This window comes from Bidens hawaiensis, unplaced genomic scaffold (assembly GCF_021521415.1).
Source record: "Bidens hawaiensis isolate Kalapana, Puna unplaced genomic scaffold, B.hawaiensis_p1.1 tig00058937_1, whole genome shotgun sequence".
In the NCBI taxonomy this organism is placed as follows: domain Eukaryota; kingdom Viridiplantae; phylum Streptophyta; class Magnoliopsida; order Asterales; family Asteraceae; genus Bidens; species Bidens hawaiensis.
Genome location: NW_027500609.1, coordinates 2,453 through 20,884, shown reverse-complemented (window position 1 = coordinate 20,884; position 18,432 = coordinate 2,453). Strand labels below are relative to the sequence as shown.

The window sequence follows — 18,432 nt, the reverse complement described above, 5'->3', positions numbered from 1 at the left end:
GTCAGGTATTACCCGGTTCGGTCCGGTCATGCCCAAATGCTCACCTCTATATTACATAATCATCATTCATTTTGGTAGCCAAATTGAGTTGTAGGAAAAGAAAAACTAATAATGTGGTACTATTTGACTAGAAACTTCAAGCATGACAAATTATAGCTCTCTTTTGGTAAAACCTGTTAGTCTATTTAATTTTCTCAAATAATAATTGACAACGATGGACATCAACAGTTTTTGGCCACCCAACACGTCAACATTATAGCAACAATGTTCACGTTATGGCAACACGTAAACGTAAACACTAATGCCAAAAGTTAAATTTTCAAATAAACAAAAGCTTTTAACATGTAGGTGCTGTTTGTTTTTGCAGACATAAACTGTCTGCAAGCTGATTTCATCTGTTTTCATGTCTGCAACTGAAGATGTGGTCTGAAGATCTGCAAGCTGAAAATATAAGACTGTTTGTTTTTATAAGCTGATACTGTCTGCATAACTGTCAAACTTATCTCACAAGATAGAAGTCATTTATTCAAGTTACATCTAGTTTTTAGTCTTTGCTTGCCATGCCGATTTGGTTTTGGTGGGTGGTGGAAGGTGGTGGTGGTGGATGGTGGTAGTGGCGGCGGACGGTGGGTAGTGGCGGTGGATGGTGGTGGTGGACAATGGGTGGTGGTGATGGATGGTTTTGGTTGGTGGTGGACGGTGGTGGTGATGGATGGTGGTGGTGGTGGGTGATGGATGGTGGTGGTGGCGGTGATGGATGGTGGTGGTGGTGATGGATGGTGGTGGTGATGGATGGTGGGTGGTGGACGGTGGTGGTGATGGATGGTGGTGGTGGTGGCGGACGGTGGTGGTGATGGATGGTGGTGGTGGTGGCGGACGGTGGTGGTGATGGATGGTGGGTGGTGGACGGTGGTGGTGATGGATGGTGGTGGTGGTGGCGGACGGTGGTGGTGATGGATGGTGGTGGTGGTGGCGGACGGTGGTGGTGATGGATGGTGGGTGGTGGACGGTGGTGGTGATGGATGGTGGGTGGTGGACGGTGGTGGTGGCGGTGATGGATGGTGGTGGTGGTGGCGGTGATGGATGGTGGTGGTGGTGGGTGATGGATGGTGGTGGTGGCGGTGATGGATGGTGGTGGTGGTGGCGGACGGTGGTGGTGATGGATGGTGGGTGGTGGACGGTGGTGGTGATGGATGGTGGGTGGTGGACGGTGGTGGTGGCGGTGGATGGTGGTGGACGGTGGCGGCGGGGTACGGGGGTGGTGGTGGCGGCGTACGGTGGGTGGTGGTGTTGGCGGACGGTGGTAGGAGCAGTGGATGAGAGGGTGGCTGCAAAGGGAGAAGAGTAGGGTTTTTTTGTGAAGATGTTTTAAGCAAGATTTCCTTGCTTTTCTTTTAAGATGAAAGAAGATAACTTCAGATCTGTTTTAAGAAAAAAAACAAACAGTCTTCAAGGGTAATGTCTGCGCGCCTGCAGACATTAGCTCCCTTGAAGATGTTTGAAGAAAAAACAAACACCCCCGTAGTGGTTTTCATGAAAACACAAAAAGAATTTAACCAGAAACAAGGTCCTTCCTTACTAAAATTAATAAACAAAAAAAGTAAAAATAAGATAAAGCACAGCAGCAGCATCTACGATTACAAATTCCAATAACCGTCACACAAAATAAACATACCAAGATAAAGTCATAAACCCTACAATTATTAACCTTAACAAACATAGCCAGTCACTCAATTACCATATACTGCACTGCACCTAGTAGTCAGAATCATCATCATAGCCGTCACCATCCTCACTGTTGCTGTAATAGCCGCCACCACCACCAGACTGATCACCGTCGTCACTCTCACTGCCATAGCCACCATACGAACCACCGTCATTGTTGTTGTAGCTTATGTAGCTCTTGCTACCACAACCACTCCTGTCGTAAGTGACATTACGAAACGTCTGCTGTTTCCGTTACAGAGATAACGATGGTACTCACGTTCACACCACACTAATTGGCACTAAACAAAACATGCACATTTAATTTTATTTTTATCATTATTATTATTTATAAAACAAATAAGGATGACACAATGGTAATTTAGCCGAGACACCGTTATATTTATGCGTTACGGTCTTCCTCCGGGAAACTTCAATTTCACTCCGGCAATGATTGAGATTCTTCTATAATACATTAAACTCTCACGTCCTTTTATTTACCTCCGTCGTCATTCATGTATATTACACATATCTCTCTCATCAACAATTGGAACCGCTATGCAAATCACTACCAACATCTCTCTCTGAATCATTCAAAATTGGTGCTCCATGATTTAGGGTTGGTTATTCCAGTTGATACTTCAACTCAAACTGTAGCCGCTGGTGATGGAGGTTCTGCTATGGCACGGATTGTGGATCGACCGTTTCTGATATGGTATATTCTAAATTTTACAAACATTTATGTATGTTAGGCTTAAATTGACCGATCAATACTGATTTTCTTCATTAATCATCATCACCAAAGGTTGTATTTTAGCCCTAATTTACCAAACACATATGTTATTCATGCTAATGTACATGCAATTTACCTCTTTTTATTATACCACGTAATACAACGAATAGTTTGAGGCCAAATTTAGATAAAATATCTAATTACCCGTAACACATTTTAAAAGAAAAAACAAGTAAATTGGTCAAGCGGCAAACCCACAGGGCTGACACAAACACAACGCGTTTGGCTAAACACTTGGTAAGTTTGTCTGACTTGGATGTTCCCAGTTAAATATATGAAGAGAAAACATTTCCTTGAGTTTTCTATAGTTAAAATGAGATATGAGACATATATAATGGTGTGAATGTGCGGCTCAGGTAATTGTTTTGTTGTATTGGAGAATATATTCTTATATGATCGAACAAATATCTTTATGTGGTTGGTTAATATGTTTTTTTACATAACATTAAGTTTTCTGCAATATTCACTCTCAGGTATGTTCTGAAGGTAACGGTCAGTCAGGGCTATGCTGGCAGCATAACACAATACCAAGATTTTGGGGTGAGAATCCCTATCCTCACCCCACCACCTCATCCCACTACATTATTCGCTGCTACATTATGAACAATATTCTATTGTTTAAAGTATATTATTATGTGTTTTGTTTATGCAAATTCGCGACTATAAGCCCACCTCTATCAATTAATAACAACATTAAGGTTAGTGATATGCAATAGTCTTTTCTTTAAATGTATTCATTGTCTACTCTAGAGATGGCAAATTTAGTAATCACCATGAATGGGTTGAATAGTCGATTTGGTTATGTTTAATCTAGATAGGTTAGATAGGTTCTACATGCCAAAAGTCACCTAAAGCATACATTTGATAGATACATTAGCTTATGTTGCTTTATTCAGAATATTTTATTTTATATGTAATGATATAGTTTTCATATTCATATTTATTACACTACTTATGTGTGGGTTGATATGTGTCATGTTAAATTTGTAATGGGTTGAACGAATCGAAAGGATTGTATTTGTCGAAAGCCACCATAGGTGTATTTTTAAAATATATAGAACATATTAAATTTATTTATGCAGAAATTTACACTATTACAAGTAGGTAATAAATATGAATATGAAAACTATATCACTACATATAAAATCAAGATAGACATAACGCAAAGAGAATATAGTCGATTGGATTTGGAAAATCAAGATACACATAACGCGTTAAATTCGGACTTGGTCGAACATATATGGTCTATTCCGAACAATGAAGACTAGATATTTTTTTAGTTTAAGTTTATTTGATAATGTTATTTGTAATGTTTTAAGTTTAAATTTAATTATTAATGTTTGAATATTATAAGAATTTAAAAAATTAAAAATGGAGAATAGTAAAGAATGAGGGAGAGTGGTGTATTTTCTTGGTTGAGTGGTGGTGAAGGGTGATGAAGAATGATGGGGGAAATCTGACATGACGCTGATGTGGCGAATGAGGAGAATGAGGGAAAGTGAGGTATACCCCTTAGCCTGAGAAATGTATGCATTAGCGAGTGATGATGTTAATTAGTTGCTACTTAGCAATCTTTTGATGTAAAATTTAGAACATCTGTTGATATATATCATATTGTGACTATTTTCTTGATTTAATTATATGAGATGAGACATAAAGTTTCATAAAAGTATATGCAAATATTAATTATTGGAACCAGTGAGTTATTATAGTTCATGCTTTAACTTAAATGACAAAGTGTTCTATAACGTAAGAATTAAGTTGGGTATGTGTTCAAAATGATATTTGTGAGTGCTCTAATACCTCTAAAAGCATTTTGCAAAAGCCTTTGTGATATCCGTGGCTATTGTGTACTATATTCCCGTCTGATATCATAACATTTTAAAACTATAAAAGTTAGAAAGAAATACATACATACTTTTCAAAAACTGAAAAACGCTTTGTTTCACGAGTGACCACGATCCCATATAAGCATTGATAGTAGGGATGACAACGATATGGGTATTACAAGTCATGGTACGATATTTGGTTGTAAGACAATGTCCCATGCCTAACCCAATACGCACTAGGTATATATCAGGTACTTACCCGGGTATTATATATGTCCATTGATTTGTCAAAAAATACTCGTTCAGACTTCAATTTTTTTCTTACCATTCTAGTTTATACACTTTTACGTTTTTAACAACTATAATAAAATTAAATATGATATATTAGACTGTCCACAATGTTAATAGACGCCTTTTTCAACATGCAAACCTAGTTATCATGTCACATCAGTTTTCACTTATTATTTCCACATGCACATTTCACCATCAACACTACATTGTTCATTCTTTCTAAATGAAACCTTATTATTTTCACATCACTCTTTACTTTTTAAATATTAAGTAGTTAAATATATTCACATGTCACGTAGGGGCATCCCGATTAAATTAAATGGGATGACAATTTCTCATTTTATTTATGAACTAATTTATATAATTAATCAGAAGAATCAATTAATTTAAAAGATAAAACTAAAATTGCATAAAATCTAGTTAAAACATCAACCTAAAGATTTGAATAAAAATTACAATACGACCTTAATATATAGACAAAAATAAATAAATGAATGAACTAGTCATTTGATCTAAATTATTAATTTATTAGTGAATTACTGTTAATTACATTTATTTATTTAAGTTCTTTATAAAATTTATTGTTTACTATCTGTGTATTTATCGGTAACATTTAAAAAACTACAAAAGAAACATTGATTTGAATGTGACCCACTTAACCATGCATTTAGGCCTTTGTCAAGAAATGCATTACGTCTAAATGCACATACCCCCGGTGCTGCACCCCATACACACGCCTTCCACCTCAGCTATGTGTACCAACATGTGCCCGCATTGTGGGTAGTCTTACATACGTATGCAAATCCTCATCATTATAAACATTTTGAAATACTAAATTCTGTAAGATTATGATAATATAAAATCAAGATAAGTTATATTTCATACCATACAAAATAAATAATATTATCAAATACATGTTAAATAAATCTCATTATATACATCATAAAACCACTAGAATGAACCAATAGATCAGGGTTAATGGAAAATGAAATTAAAAAACCACTAGAATGAACCATTTGATTTAAATTATTAATTTATTAGTGAATTACTGTTAATTACATTTATTTATTTAAGTTCTTTATAAAATTTATTGTTTACTATTTGTATATTTATCGGTAACATTTAAAAAACTACTAAAGAAACATTGATTTGAATGTGACCCACTTAACGATGCATGTGAATGTGACCCACACAAAAAAATTTCTGAGTATATGATTTGAGTAAATGGTATATGTGTATAGATAATCGAGTCAGGTATCACTTAACCTCATACATATCCTATACCTATAAAAATTCTTAAAACTAATTTCATACTAGTCTCATACATAAATACATGTTCCAAACATTTGATCGCCATGTTATGGTTATATTGTCCTCCCTAATTTATGTACCTTGTTCAAGTAAGTGTTAAATGGACACATGGAGGGTGATAGCTAATGCCCCAGGTCACATACAATGTTACCATAAGTAGTTTTTGATTTTTCAAGAAAATGACACATGCTTAGATAATAATGTCCGATTGGTTAAGTGTCACAATTACAAAGCTAATAGTTTATAACTTGTCTACTCTTTAGTCCTTAGCGCATATCCAGACACATTTAAAGGCATATATATATTTTTCATACCATTATTTAAAATATGTATATCAATTCCTTCACGTTAAAAAATCACCTCTGAACTCTGCATTCTTATCTAAAAAAATTTTCAAAACAGATATATTTATAATAATATCCCACTTATTAATTTAATTATTGTGTATGGCGTTATAGCCTAGTGGCATCTTGGTGTGGCATCTTGGTGGCAGGATAAGACTCAGGGACCATAAGATTCTGGGTTCGAATTCCACAAGGAAGGTTTTCCCACGATTTATTGGTTTCCTCCCGAATTAGTGGTCAGCGGAGATGGATATTAATTCAATTGTTTTACCCTCATTCACACCAATTTCAAAAACCTCCATCTTTCGTCGGTAAATGCTTTCATTTCAATATCACTTTTATTTTATCTTCATCAATTAACTGTTTTTCAGCATAATTCGAACTTGGGTTTTCAAGTTTTAATCTAGTTTAGCGAACATGACGAGGACGTTCTTGCTGTTTGTTATCTGTTTCAATTTGATCTCATTTACTGTGGTAAACAAAGCACTACCCGGTTTTGTTAATTTGTTAGATATAGATATACATTGTATTAGCTTGTTTTAGTGTTTACAAATATTGATTTTGTTGTTTGTTGATAGATTAGTGAACCTCCACCTACTTGCCCAGCTGCTGATCTGGACAGTGGTTGCGGTTTCGATGATTCCGGTGAATGGGAAGGGGAATTCTTCCCTTGCATTCCCAAAATCAAGTACGAGGTAAAGAACTATTAATCACCATGATCACTATTTTTTAACTGTGAAGTTTCGATTTAGGATTGTAAATTAGTCGATCAGAGGCCGAGCTCGGCTCGTTTAACTTACGAGAGCTTGAGCTGCTCGTTTCAAGCTCTATTTCTCAAGATCAAGCTCGGCCCGTGTGTAGTTTTCAACCTGCTATATATTAATTAATTTATACATTTAATTATAATATTTATTTATACACATAATATATATTATTTTTAAATTTTTATCATAAGTTTGTATAGTGTGTGCATTATAAATATATATTTAATATACAAAATAAAAGTTATTCAAATAATAAACTTGTTTAGACCCGTGAGCCATTGAGCTCGACAAAATGAAGCCCGGGCCCATTTGTTGAAGAAGCTTATATTTAGGGTCGAGGTTGTTTAAATTTGGCTCGATTTGAGCTTTTAGCGAGCAGCTCATGAGTGGCTTGGCATGTTTACACCGCTATTTGGATTATAGAAAAATCTAGATTATTTGATCTGATTGTTTCGCGCAGGGCCCAAGCAGCAAGAACCCGCTTGCCTATAAATGGTACAACGCCAATGAGGAGATTCTTGGAAAGACTATGAAGGTTCTTTTTTGAAAGAAATTGCTTCTTTTGACCTAGGGAACTTACGAATGTATTCGTATGCAAACAGTTAACAGTTATTAATGTTTGTTGTTTGATCATGTTAGGATTGGATGCAGTTTAGTGTCGTTTTCTGGCACACATTTCGAGGGACGGGTGGTGACCCGTTTGGTGCAGCGACCAAGATGTGGCCATGGGAAGATGGTACCAATTCCTTAGCCATGGCTAAGCGAAGAAGTAAGATTAATAGGTTTTGAACACTTAAACCATTTTTGTTGATTTCTAAGGTGGGAATTTTGGTTTTGTTGTAGTGAGGCCTAACTTTGAGTTCCTAGAAAAGCTTGGAGTTGATAGGTGGTGTTTTCACGATAGAGACATTGCCCCCCGATGGTAAAACATTGGAGGTAGTTATCAAACGTTGTTAATCCCACATGTTGTTTAATCCTAATTGACCATTTATTATCTTTGTAGGAATCTAATGCAAATTTGGACGAAATTGTAGCTCTTGCGAAAGAACTTCAGGTAATTTTCAAAATATTATATTTTTATGTGACCAGTTGATTTTTTTCTTTTCAATAGTTTCGTTCTCTTATAAATTGACTTGTATTCTTAGGGTACCAAGATTCGTCCCTTATGGGGTACGGCTCAGTTGTTCTTGCATCCTCGCTATATGCATGGTGGTGCAACAAGGTATTTTTGATCAGTTCGAGTTATGTTTTATGTAGAATGTAATATACAAATAAAAAAACCTTACCAACAATAAAAAAAGTCAAATGGGTTAAACAGGCCGAATGTCAGCAAAGTGATATTTAACTATTCTTTATGTATAAAGACCTCCTAAATCATTTTGTACAAGAAATTACATTATTCATCAGATTTGACACACTAGTTGTTTATGTTAAACGAGACGATATTTAAGGGCGGTTTGGTAAATCTCATGGGGTGGCTTGGAGGAGATTTAAATAATAATTCGTTTATTATTTTTAATAAGTTAGTCTTATTTTATTAAGTTAGTCTTATCCTAAAACCTATTTGAGTTGGGTTCAAATTGTGTATTTGAGTACGAGTAGGACTCGAATTAAGGGTGTTATATAAACCCTTGGTTCACATAGGTTTATTAAGTTTTTTAGCTCGTCTTTTCTTAATAAAAAAAAGTGTCCTTTGTTTGTCGAGGAAAAACTCCCTGTGTCCAAAGTTGCAGTTTAGTTTCGTTCCTTATCCAAAGTTGCAGTTTAGTTTCATTCATTATTATTATACTATTATTTTGGTTTTGTTTGTCAAACCATATACATAAAGTTGTGTGGTTGCTACAAAAGAAAAAGAATATTAATTCTTTGTTGATTCGTACACCAAAGAAAAAGGACCAGAGCCTAGAAAATCAAATTTGGCTTCTTAATCTGCAGATACCTTCAAGATCAGTTCTTGATTATTAGTTAACTCTGTTGTGCCAAATTTAACAAGTGGTATCAAAGCCAGTCGCCGAGTCACGTTCGTACGTAATCGAGTTTAGTCGATCGAAGTCCAGCCAAGAGATTAGTCTCACGGACGGTTGCCTTTGGCGATTATCCGGGTCTGTAGATCGTAAACAAACTCGTGGTGAGAAAAGAAGCCGACGAAGAAGGAAACGATGGCCGATACGTCGTTTGTCGCCGGAATCAAGCGTTTGAACCAAACTAATTACCGGGTTTGGTCGACATGTGTTATGTCATACCTTCAAGGTCAGGACCTTTGGGAGGTAACAAACGGAACCGAAACGCATGTGCCAAGAAACGACACCGGAGGTGCCATCGGAAAGTGGCGAGTAAAAGTCGGGAGAGCGTTGTTCGTGTTAAAAACAACAGTCGAAGAGGAGTTGTTAGATCACTTTCAAGAATCCGAAACACCGAAGCATGCATGGGATATTCTTGAACGACTATTCACGAAGAAAAACGACACCCGATTACAACTTCTTGAAAACGAGTTGCTTTCGGTTACTCAGAAAGATATGACGATTCCAAAGTACTTCCATAAAGTGAAATCGCTTTGTCGCGAGATTGCCGATTTAGATCAGCAATCAAGGATCGGAGACGCGAGGATGAAACGGATTATTATTCACGGGTTGAGGCCGGAATTTCAGTCGTTTGTCGCTGCTGTTCAAGGTTGGCCGAATCAACCGTCACTCACGAAATTTGAAAATTTATTATCCGGACAGGAATCCTTAGCCAAACAGATGGCCGGTGTGTCGGTCTCCGCTGTACCGAAGCAAGAAAACGAGGCGTTGTTTGCGGGCAAAGGAAAAGGAAAGTTCAAACCCAACCACGGTTACAACAAAAAGAAACCGTGGGATCGAAATAAACCCGAGGAACAAAACCAACAGGAAGGAAACGTTGATCGAAAGAATTGGAACCGCAATAAAAAGGGTAAACGTTCGTCGTTTAAAACTTTTAAGTGTTATAATTGTGGCATGCGTCATTGCAAAGTATTGTACAACGAGTGCAACTGAAGAAGGGAACGCCGCGACAACGCAAAATCGAACTGAAGAGCCTTGGGATGCCGGGGCCCATTATGCCGGAATTGAAGAAGTTCATGCGTTAATGGCTACGATAAAACCTGCTTTAAATTTATTAAATGATTGGATTCTGGATTCGGGTTGTTCGAATCACCTAACGGGTGAAAAGGAGCGGTTAAAGAACCCGGTTAAGTACGAGGGTAATCAGGTGGTAGTTATAGCCGATGATTCGCGACACGGAATAGCTCATATCGGTGAGGTTGATCTCTCACCAGATTCTGAGGAAAGTGGTTTTGTTCTTAAAAACGTGTTTCATGTTCCCGGTATGAAAAAGAACCTGTTATCAGTTCCTCAAATCACCGACACCGGACGATATGTTCTGTTCGGGCCAAACGAGGTGAGTATTTTCTATAAGTTCGAAACTAAATCCATACCGGTGATTCAAGGGAGAAAGAAAGACTCGGTTTATGTATTATCTGCCGAGACTTCGTATGTGAATAAGGTGAAAAAGAATCTAAACGCAGATCTGTGGCATCAACGTTTAAGCCACGTCGGGTATGATAAACTTCAATTAATCGTGAAAAAGAAGTTGGTGGCGAGAATACCCGAACTCGAAGTAAAAACGGATGTGGTGTGTGGCGGTTGTCAGTTTGGAAAGGCACATAAGCAACCGTTTGAGAACTCTAGTTATCGAGCTAAAGCCCCTCTCGAGCTAGTTCATACTGATGTGTTCGGTCCGGTGAAACAGCCGTCAATTAAAGGTATGAGTTATATGATATTTTTAATTGATGATTATTCGAAATATTTGTGGGTATATTTCATGAAAGAGAAATCCGAGGCGTTTGAACGTTTCAAAAATTTCAAGTTAGAAGCCGAACGGGATCTAAAGAGGAGCATCGAGTGTCTTCGTTCCGATAATGGAGGCGAGTATACATCCCGTGAATTTTCTTTGTTTCTAAAAGAAAATAGTATTAAACGCCAACTAACGTGTTCTAATACTCCCGAGCAAAACGGGGTTTCGGAGAGAAAGAATCGCACCCTAACCGACATGATCGGAAGCATGATGCACAACAAAAATGTACCGGGGAGATTTTGGGCGGAGGCAATGAGTACCGCTGCGTTTATAAGTAACTGATTGCCACAACAAGGAATGAGCTACGAGTTACCATACGAGAAGATGTTCAAAATCCAACCGAATGTTAGTTACTTTCGAGTTTTTGGATGCGTGTGTTACGTATTCATCCCGGGGCATCTCAGACACAAGTTGGAGAAAAAGGCAACGAGATGTATTTTTGTTGGTTACGATAATGAAAAGAAAGGGTGGCGATGTTGTGAGCCGAGTACCGGGCGAATTTATGTGTCTCGGGATGTAATATTTGATGAAAATTCATCATGGTGGTCACCAAGTAAGGAAGTCTTGCCCGACACAAGTGACCTACAGAAAGAGTATGATGAGTATGTTACGGTTCAGGTTGGTGACAACGACCTAGAAGAACAATCTGAACAAACAACTAACACCGAACCTGAATTTTCGGTAACATGAAACGGGCCACGTTCTGATCCATGGCGAACCGGGTCGTTAGTTAGCCAAACGAACAGTCAAACTAGCACCTCAGATGTACCAGTTAATACCGAAGGTGATGTACCAGCTGTCCGGAGGTCCGAACGGGTTAGTAAACCGAACCCGAGTTATGCAAATGTCGCGTTACTTGTTAGTCAAGAAACTGAACGTGAACCCGAAACCATAGAGCAGGCTCTACGGGATCCTAAGTGGATGGAAGCCATGAAGCAAGAGTTAGATGCTTTAGCCAGTAACGAGACCTGGCATCTTGTTCCGAAGCCGGGTGATGTAAAACCGATTTCGTGTAAGTGGGTTTTTAAAATTAAAAGACGGCCCGACGGGTCGATAGAAAGATATAAGGCTCAATTAGTGGCTCGGGGTTTTTCACAGGAGTACGGGATCGATTATGAAGATACGTTTAGTCCCGTAGCTAAACTCGTTTCAGTTCTAGTGATTTTAGCTACTGCTGCGTGCAAAGGTTGGGATTTATGGAAAATGGATGTTAGTAATACGTTTTTGTATGGCGATCTGGATCGTATAATATACATGGATCAGCCGGGAGGTTTTGTAAGTCAAAATTTTCCTAATTATGTTTGTCAGTTGAAGAAAGCAATTTACGGCTTAAAACAGTCACCGCGGGCCTGGTTCGGAAAGATTGGTGAGTTATTTGAACTCAACGGATTTGTTCCTACAATAGCCGATACCAGTGTGTTCGTCCGAGTCGAAGGTGACAAGACCGCCATTGTCCTCGTTTATGTCGACGACTTAATTATAACCGCCGATTTAGTCTATTTGGTGGAGCAGTTAAAAACGAATCTGTGCACTCGTTTTTTCATGAAAGACTTGGGAAAATTAAAGCACTTTTTGGGTCTTGAGCTCGAGTACGAGAATGATGGGTTTATACTTCACCAAAATCGGTATGTCGTTAATCTTTTGGTGAAATTCGGTATGGAAAGTTGCAAACCGATACGGGTACCCATGGAACCAAACGGGTCTCTACGAGCCGAAAAAGGAAAAGAGTTGGAAGAAGTAACCATGTATAGGCAAATAATTGGAAGTCTTATTTATTTGACCTTGACTCGACCCGACATTGCGTATGTCGTTGGTGTGCTTAGTAGATTCGTTCAAGCTCCAAGAAAACCGCACCTTGAAGCTGCTCGGTTAGTGTTGCGGTATGTGAAGTCGACTCCGAGTTATGGTGTTAAGTTTAAGAGGGAGTCGAGTATGGAATTAATCGGGTTTTGCGATGCCGATTATGCTAAAGATCCGGACACGAGACGGTGTACAACCGGGTATGTTTTCTTGATTGGTTCAAGTGCTGTGACATGGTGCAGCAAAAGGCAGCCTACCGTGTCACTTTCGACTACCGAGGCGGAGTATCGGGCCGCGACTATGGCTTCGCAAGAATGCGTGTGGCTGGTTCGTTTTCTAAACGAGTTAAATCAAGGTAAGAACGAGAAGGTAACCTTGTATGGAGATAATGTGTCTTCAATATTGTTGGCTAAGAATCCCACGTTTCATGCGCGTACGAAACATATAGAAGTCCATTATCACTTTATTCGTGAGAAAGTGTTAAATGGAGAAATTGATTTTAAATACGTTAACACGTTGGAGCAAGCTGCTAATATGTTCACAAAGAGTTTGCCAAAAGAGAAGCTTGTGAAGTTTTGTACTCGTTTGGGAATGAAGGAAGCAAATATCGAGAGGGAGTGTTAAACGAGACGATATTTAAGGGCGGTTTGGTAAATCTCATGGGGTGGCTTGGAGGAGATTTAAATAATAATTTGTTTATTAATAAGTTAGTCTTATTTTATTAAGTTAGTCTTATCCTAAAACCTATTTGAGTTGGGTTCAAATTGTGTATTTGAGTACGAGTATGACTCGAATTAAGGGTGTTATATAAACCCTTGGTTCACATAGGTTTATTAAGTTTTTTAGCTCGTCTTTCCTTAATAAAAAAAAGTGTCCTTTGTTTGTCGAGGAAAAACTCCCTGTGTCCAAAGTTGCAGTTTAGTTTCGTTCCTTATCCAAAGTTGCAGTTTAGTTTCATTCATTATTATTATACTATTATTTTGGTTTTGTTTGTCAAACCATATACATAAAGTTGTGTGGTTGCTACAAAAGAAAAAGAATATTAATTCTTTGTTGATTCGTACACCAAAGAAAAAGGAACAGAGCCTAGAAAATCAAATTTGGCTTCTTAATCTGCAGATACCTTCAAGATCAGTTCTTGATTATTAGTTAACTCTGTTGTGCCAAATTTAACAGTTTATATAAATTATTCAATTAAAGCTTCATATTATATTATATTATATTAACTTGGTTTATGTATCATAATAGCTCTGAAATTGGAGTCTATGCATATGCTGCAGCTCAGGTTAAGAAAGCAATAGAGGTTGGTACTTACATCGTTGACCATAAATTACGGTTTCTGTATATCATATCGATATGAGCTTAAACATCTTGATTGTTGCATAAAAACAGGTTACACATTATCTCGGGGGTGAAAATTATGTCTTTTGGGGTGGTCGTGAGGGTTATCAGACTCTTCTGAATACTGATATGGAGCGAGAACTCGATCATATGGTAAGATTGTTGAAATAGTTTTACCTGATGTATCATGAAAATATGAAATGTTGCTTCTTTTACAGGCACGATTTTTTGAAGCTGCTGTAGCTTATAAAAAGAAGATTGGGTTCAATGGTAATTTTTGTTTTCATCTTTTTGATGTTATATTATATTGCGCAATATCACATGGGCTTTGAGCTATATGTTGACTTTAAAAGTCAAACAGTAAAATTACTGATACAAAGAATCAGTGGTAAATCATAGGATAATAATTAACATGTAAGTTTTTTAGTTACAAGTTTAACATTCAAAGTCAAAGAAAGATATATAATAAAAATTATAGTATATATCTATTTACTAACTTTTCTTTCTCTTATGTTCCAGGGACACTTCTTATTGAGCCTAAGCCTCAAGAACCCACAAAGCACCAGTAAGTATCATTATTTTCTAACCAAAGGACGTTCTTGTAATTACCTTAGTTAAAGTACTAATAGTGTAATTTACTTTATAATCTTTTATTAATCTTACTCATGGCTTCACATATAATGTTGTCAGATATGATTGGGATGCGGCCACCGCAGCTAACTTCTTACGCAAGTGTGGACTTATAGGTAATATTTTTCAACTTTATTTAAGCCCGTTTAAGATAAATTAAAAATACTGAAATGTTATAAAAGATCTGAACAACTTGCAAGAGTTTTGAAGGTTGTTAATAAAACAAATTCTTATATTTTTTTGACTTGCATTTGTCATTGCAGACGAATTCAAATTGAATATTGAATGCAACCATGCTACTCTATCGGGGCACAGGTAGCGGTCATGTTTTACTGTCAAACTGTAAGTTGACTATATGACTTTTATCGAGGTCGTTTTTTTTGAAGTTGCCATCATGAGCTTGAAACCGCAAGAATCAATGGTTTACTAGGAAATATTGATGCCAATACCGGTGACCCTCAGATTGGTATGATATAATATTACTATGTTCATGTAATTGTTAAAATTTTAAACTTCGACAATATGTTTATGATATAATATTTATAACAGGTTGGGATACAGATCAGTTTTTGATGGATATCAATGAAGCAACTTTGGTTATGCTCAGTGTTATTAAAAATGTAAGAATATTTTCAGCTTTAATACATACAAAGATTTACTATTCATTCTCTGTGTTACATGAAATTGCTGTGTTTGACTTTCAAATAGTTTATCTTTGACTATTAGTCAAAATGTTGGAATTTTCTTTGACTTTCATATTTTGATCTTCATCAATACACAACATGAACCTAACACGAAATTCATGGGTTTGGATTTAGTCTAAAACGAGTTTGGGTTAGTTTCAGGTCGAATCCTTCGAACACGTTTAGCTAAACAGGTCGTGCTCGTGTGTACCCAACGGGTCGCGGTTGAAAAGTTACAGATTTATTTATTTTTTTTAAGTTTCTTTTACATAATAACTTAAACTATTATGGTATTTTCTATGCCAAAGTAAATATATAAATGTGGTATGGCATAGTTTATGCACAACTGCTTCAAAAAATCAAAATATTATATAAATATAAAACATAAAATGTGAAAATATTTTCCGTGTCAACCTGAGAATACACGTGCTGTGCTCAGGTTCATGTGCGTGACATGATTTTCGGGTTCAACCCACCAACCTGCGAACACAATCCGTTTAGCAGCCCTAAATTGATGATCAGGAACAAATAGTTAAATGTTAACATGGAAACTTTAGTGAAAAAAGTGTTAAATATTTATTACAGGGTGGACTTTCGCCTGGAGGATTCAATTTTGATGCCAAACTGTGAGTTTCCTTAATAATGTAGTTTTTTACCTTTTTTTCTCCCTCTATTTACATATAGTTCCAAAAAGGAAAATCAATATTATGATGTAATATACAGACGACGGGAGAGCACAGACGTTGAGGACTTGTTTATTGCTCATATCGCTGGTATGGATACATTAGCACGCAGTCTGCGTAATGCTGCGAAGCTGATTCAGGTATCTTTACTATATTTCCATCTGGTGTTTTCATTTACAATTATATATATATATATATATATCATGATTCATACTCAAGTTACGCTTGGTAATATTATGCTTTTATTAAAGGATGGTTCTTTGGATGAACTAGTTCGCAAGCGGTATCAAAGCTTTGATACAGAACTTGGTGCTCAAATTGAGGTAAGAACCCTGTTCTCGTTTTATGGTCGGGAATGTGTTTCAGTGTTATTTTTAGCTTCTTTTTATATATATATTTTTTAATTTGTGTTGGTTAATATTTATGGGCTTTCAGGCAGGAAAAGCTGATTTTGATCTGCTAGAAAAGAAGGCTATGGAATGGGGAGAACCTCAAGTTCCTTCTGGCAAACAGGCGAGTCTGATATTGTATTTAAAAAAAATTGAAATTGTTCAAGAACATGTTTTTAGAAAGCTTTTTTTAATTGTTTTAAGGATTGTGTGTATTGGTGTTTCACATTTGTGCAGGAACTTGCGGAGATGATATTTCAATCTGCAATGTAGATTAGTTTTCAAGTAGAATTAGTGGCTATAGTTGATATTAAGACACATTCAATGTATTATAAATAATGGTGTCTGTATCTAAAGGTATATGTAAAAAGATTCTTGCAACATATGGATTTAAACTTGAGTTGTGTGTTCTTTAGCATTGCGAGCATCGGCTATTAGCTGCAGACAGATGATTTTAGCTAGTCGCAAATTCTAAGACAGCTTGTATATATATTTGTGCTAGAAACATAACCTTGGCCTACACACGCTTAAAAATATGTAATCCAAACATGACCCATGCAGCTTATTTATCTAAACAAGTTAGAATGGTTGACGGGAAGTTGCAGACGACCTAAACACGATGTAATGATGTAATGAAGATGTAAATGAGTTAAATTGTAAGAGAATTAGGCCAGGTGTGTTTTTGGTGTTTATCATTTGAGATTTTTAGTTTTTTAGCGAATGCATATACAACCATCTCTAAAAGCATGTTTGGATTGACTTTGAAAAATGCTTATTGGCGTTTTCAAAAAGCTAATAAATTAAAATGTGTTTGGCAATCATAAAAATCTTTTTTATCTTAATTTTTTGAGAGGGTTAAAAAGCATTTAGTTTTTCAAAAGCCCAAAATCCTAGCTTTTTAAAATGATTTTTTGAAAAAAGTCAATAAACCAATAAACATTTTTCAAACTCAATCCAAAACGTGCCCTTGGAAATCGAATTACCCATCTCATTCCCTACTTTAAAAAAATAAGGAAGCTGGAGTGGTAATTCTTCATATTTAAAGAGTTACTATTCATTCCGTATTTTAATCTTTCCCTAACAACCACCCTTCCTCCCGCGTCTTCTTCCCTTGAAACCAGCACCCCCAAGGGCCGGCCTAGGCCTATGGCAGGGTAGTCGACCGCCATAGACCCGACTACCCGGTAGGCCCGATTTTTTTTATATTATATAAAAAACATTGTGTAGGCCCATTTATAAATTGTTTGTAGCCCAATTATTTGTAGGCCTAACCCATTTACAATATAGAGAGACGGACGGAAGTCTAAAGGTTTTAAAAAAATACAATCATCTTCCAATTCCATACTCAAATCTCAATTACCACGTACCACAAAAAGGCAGCGGCTGCACCACCACCGCCTGACCGTCGTGACCGCCGGCAGCCTGCACCACGAGTCCTGAGTCCACCACCGCCGCTGCCAGCTCCCCTGGCTCCAGCCCTGCTCCGTCAGTCCGTCCAGCCTCCAATGCCCAACAGGGGTTAGTTCTGACTTCTTGTTTATTTGTTTACTTAGTTGTTTAGTTCTATACTTTTATTATAAAGTTAGTGAGTTAGGGAGTTAGCCAGTTAGTTTTATACTTTTTTACTAACAATAGTGAAGAGGTAGGTCCCAGCAGAGCCCAGTTGGACCCGCAAGACTCACCTTGAAAAGGGACGTCTGCGCAGTTGAACCCGCAAGACTCCTTAACGGACGTCTGCGCGGTCGAACCCGCCTGCGCAGAGACCAACTGGATCCGCAGGACCCACCATGCTCAGAGACGTGACGTCCTTACGCGCAGTACGCTAGCTGTTCCCGCAGGAAACGCCTCCCAATGGTTTCCAAGTACTCCGCCTGTTCCCGCAGTTACGGATACCAGCCATCAGGGAAGGCTACCCGCGCAGCAAGGCTACACGCACAAGGCTTAACTCTCATAATAATTCAGTAGTCACCTGAAGAAGGAATGAGCAAGCCGGAATA

At 37.3% G+C, this 18,432-nt stretch overlaps 1 pseudogene across 1 annotated transcript; it reads left to right on the top strand.

The window, feature by feature from the left end:
- Nucleotides 1–6,689: 6,689 nt before the first annotated feature.
- LOC143602448 (xylose isomerase-like) lies at nt 6,690–16,708 on the top strand (annotated as a pseudogene). Its single transcript, XR_013147845.1, has 20 exons — nt 6,690–6,746; nt 6,851–6,967; nt 7,497–7,571; nt 7,676–7,805; nt 7,880–7,972; nt 8,040–8,090; nt 8,182–8,258; nt 13,958–14,012; nt 14,102–14,203; nt 14,269–14,320; nt 14,570–14,615; nt 14,741–14,796; nt 14,944–14,995; nt 15,067–15,146; nt 15,230–15,300; nt 15,949–15,989; nt 16,087–16,186; nt 16,298–16,369; nt 16,482–16,559; nt 16,673–16,708. The product of XR_013147845.1 is annotated as a xylose isomerase-like (transcript).
- Nucleotides 16,709–18,432: the final 1,724 nt, after the last annotated feature.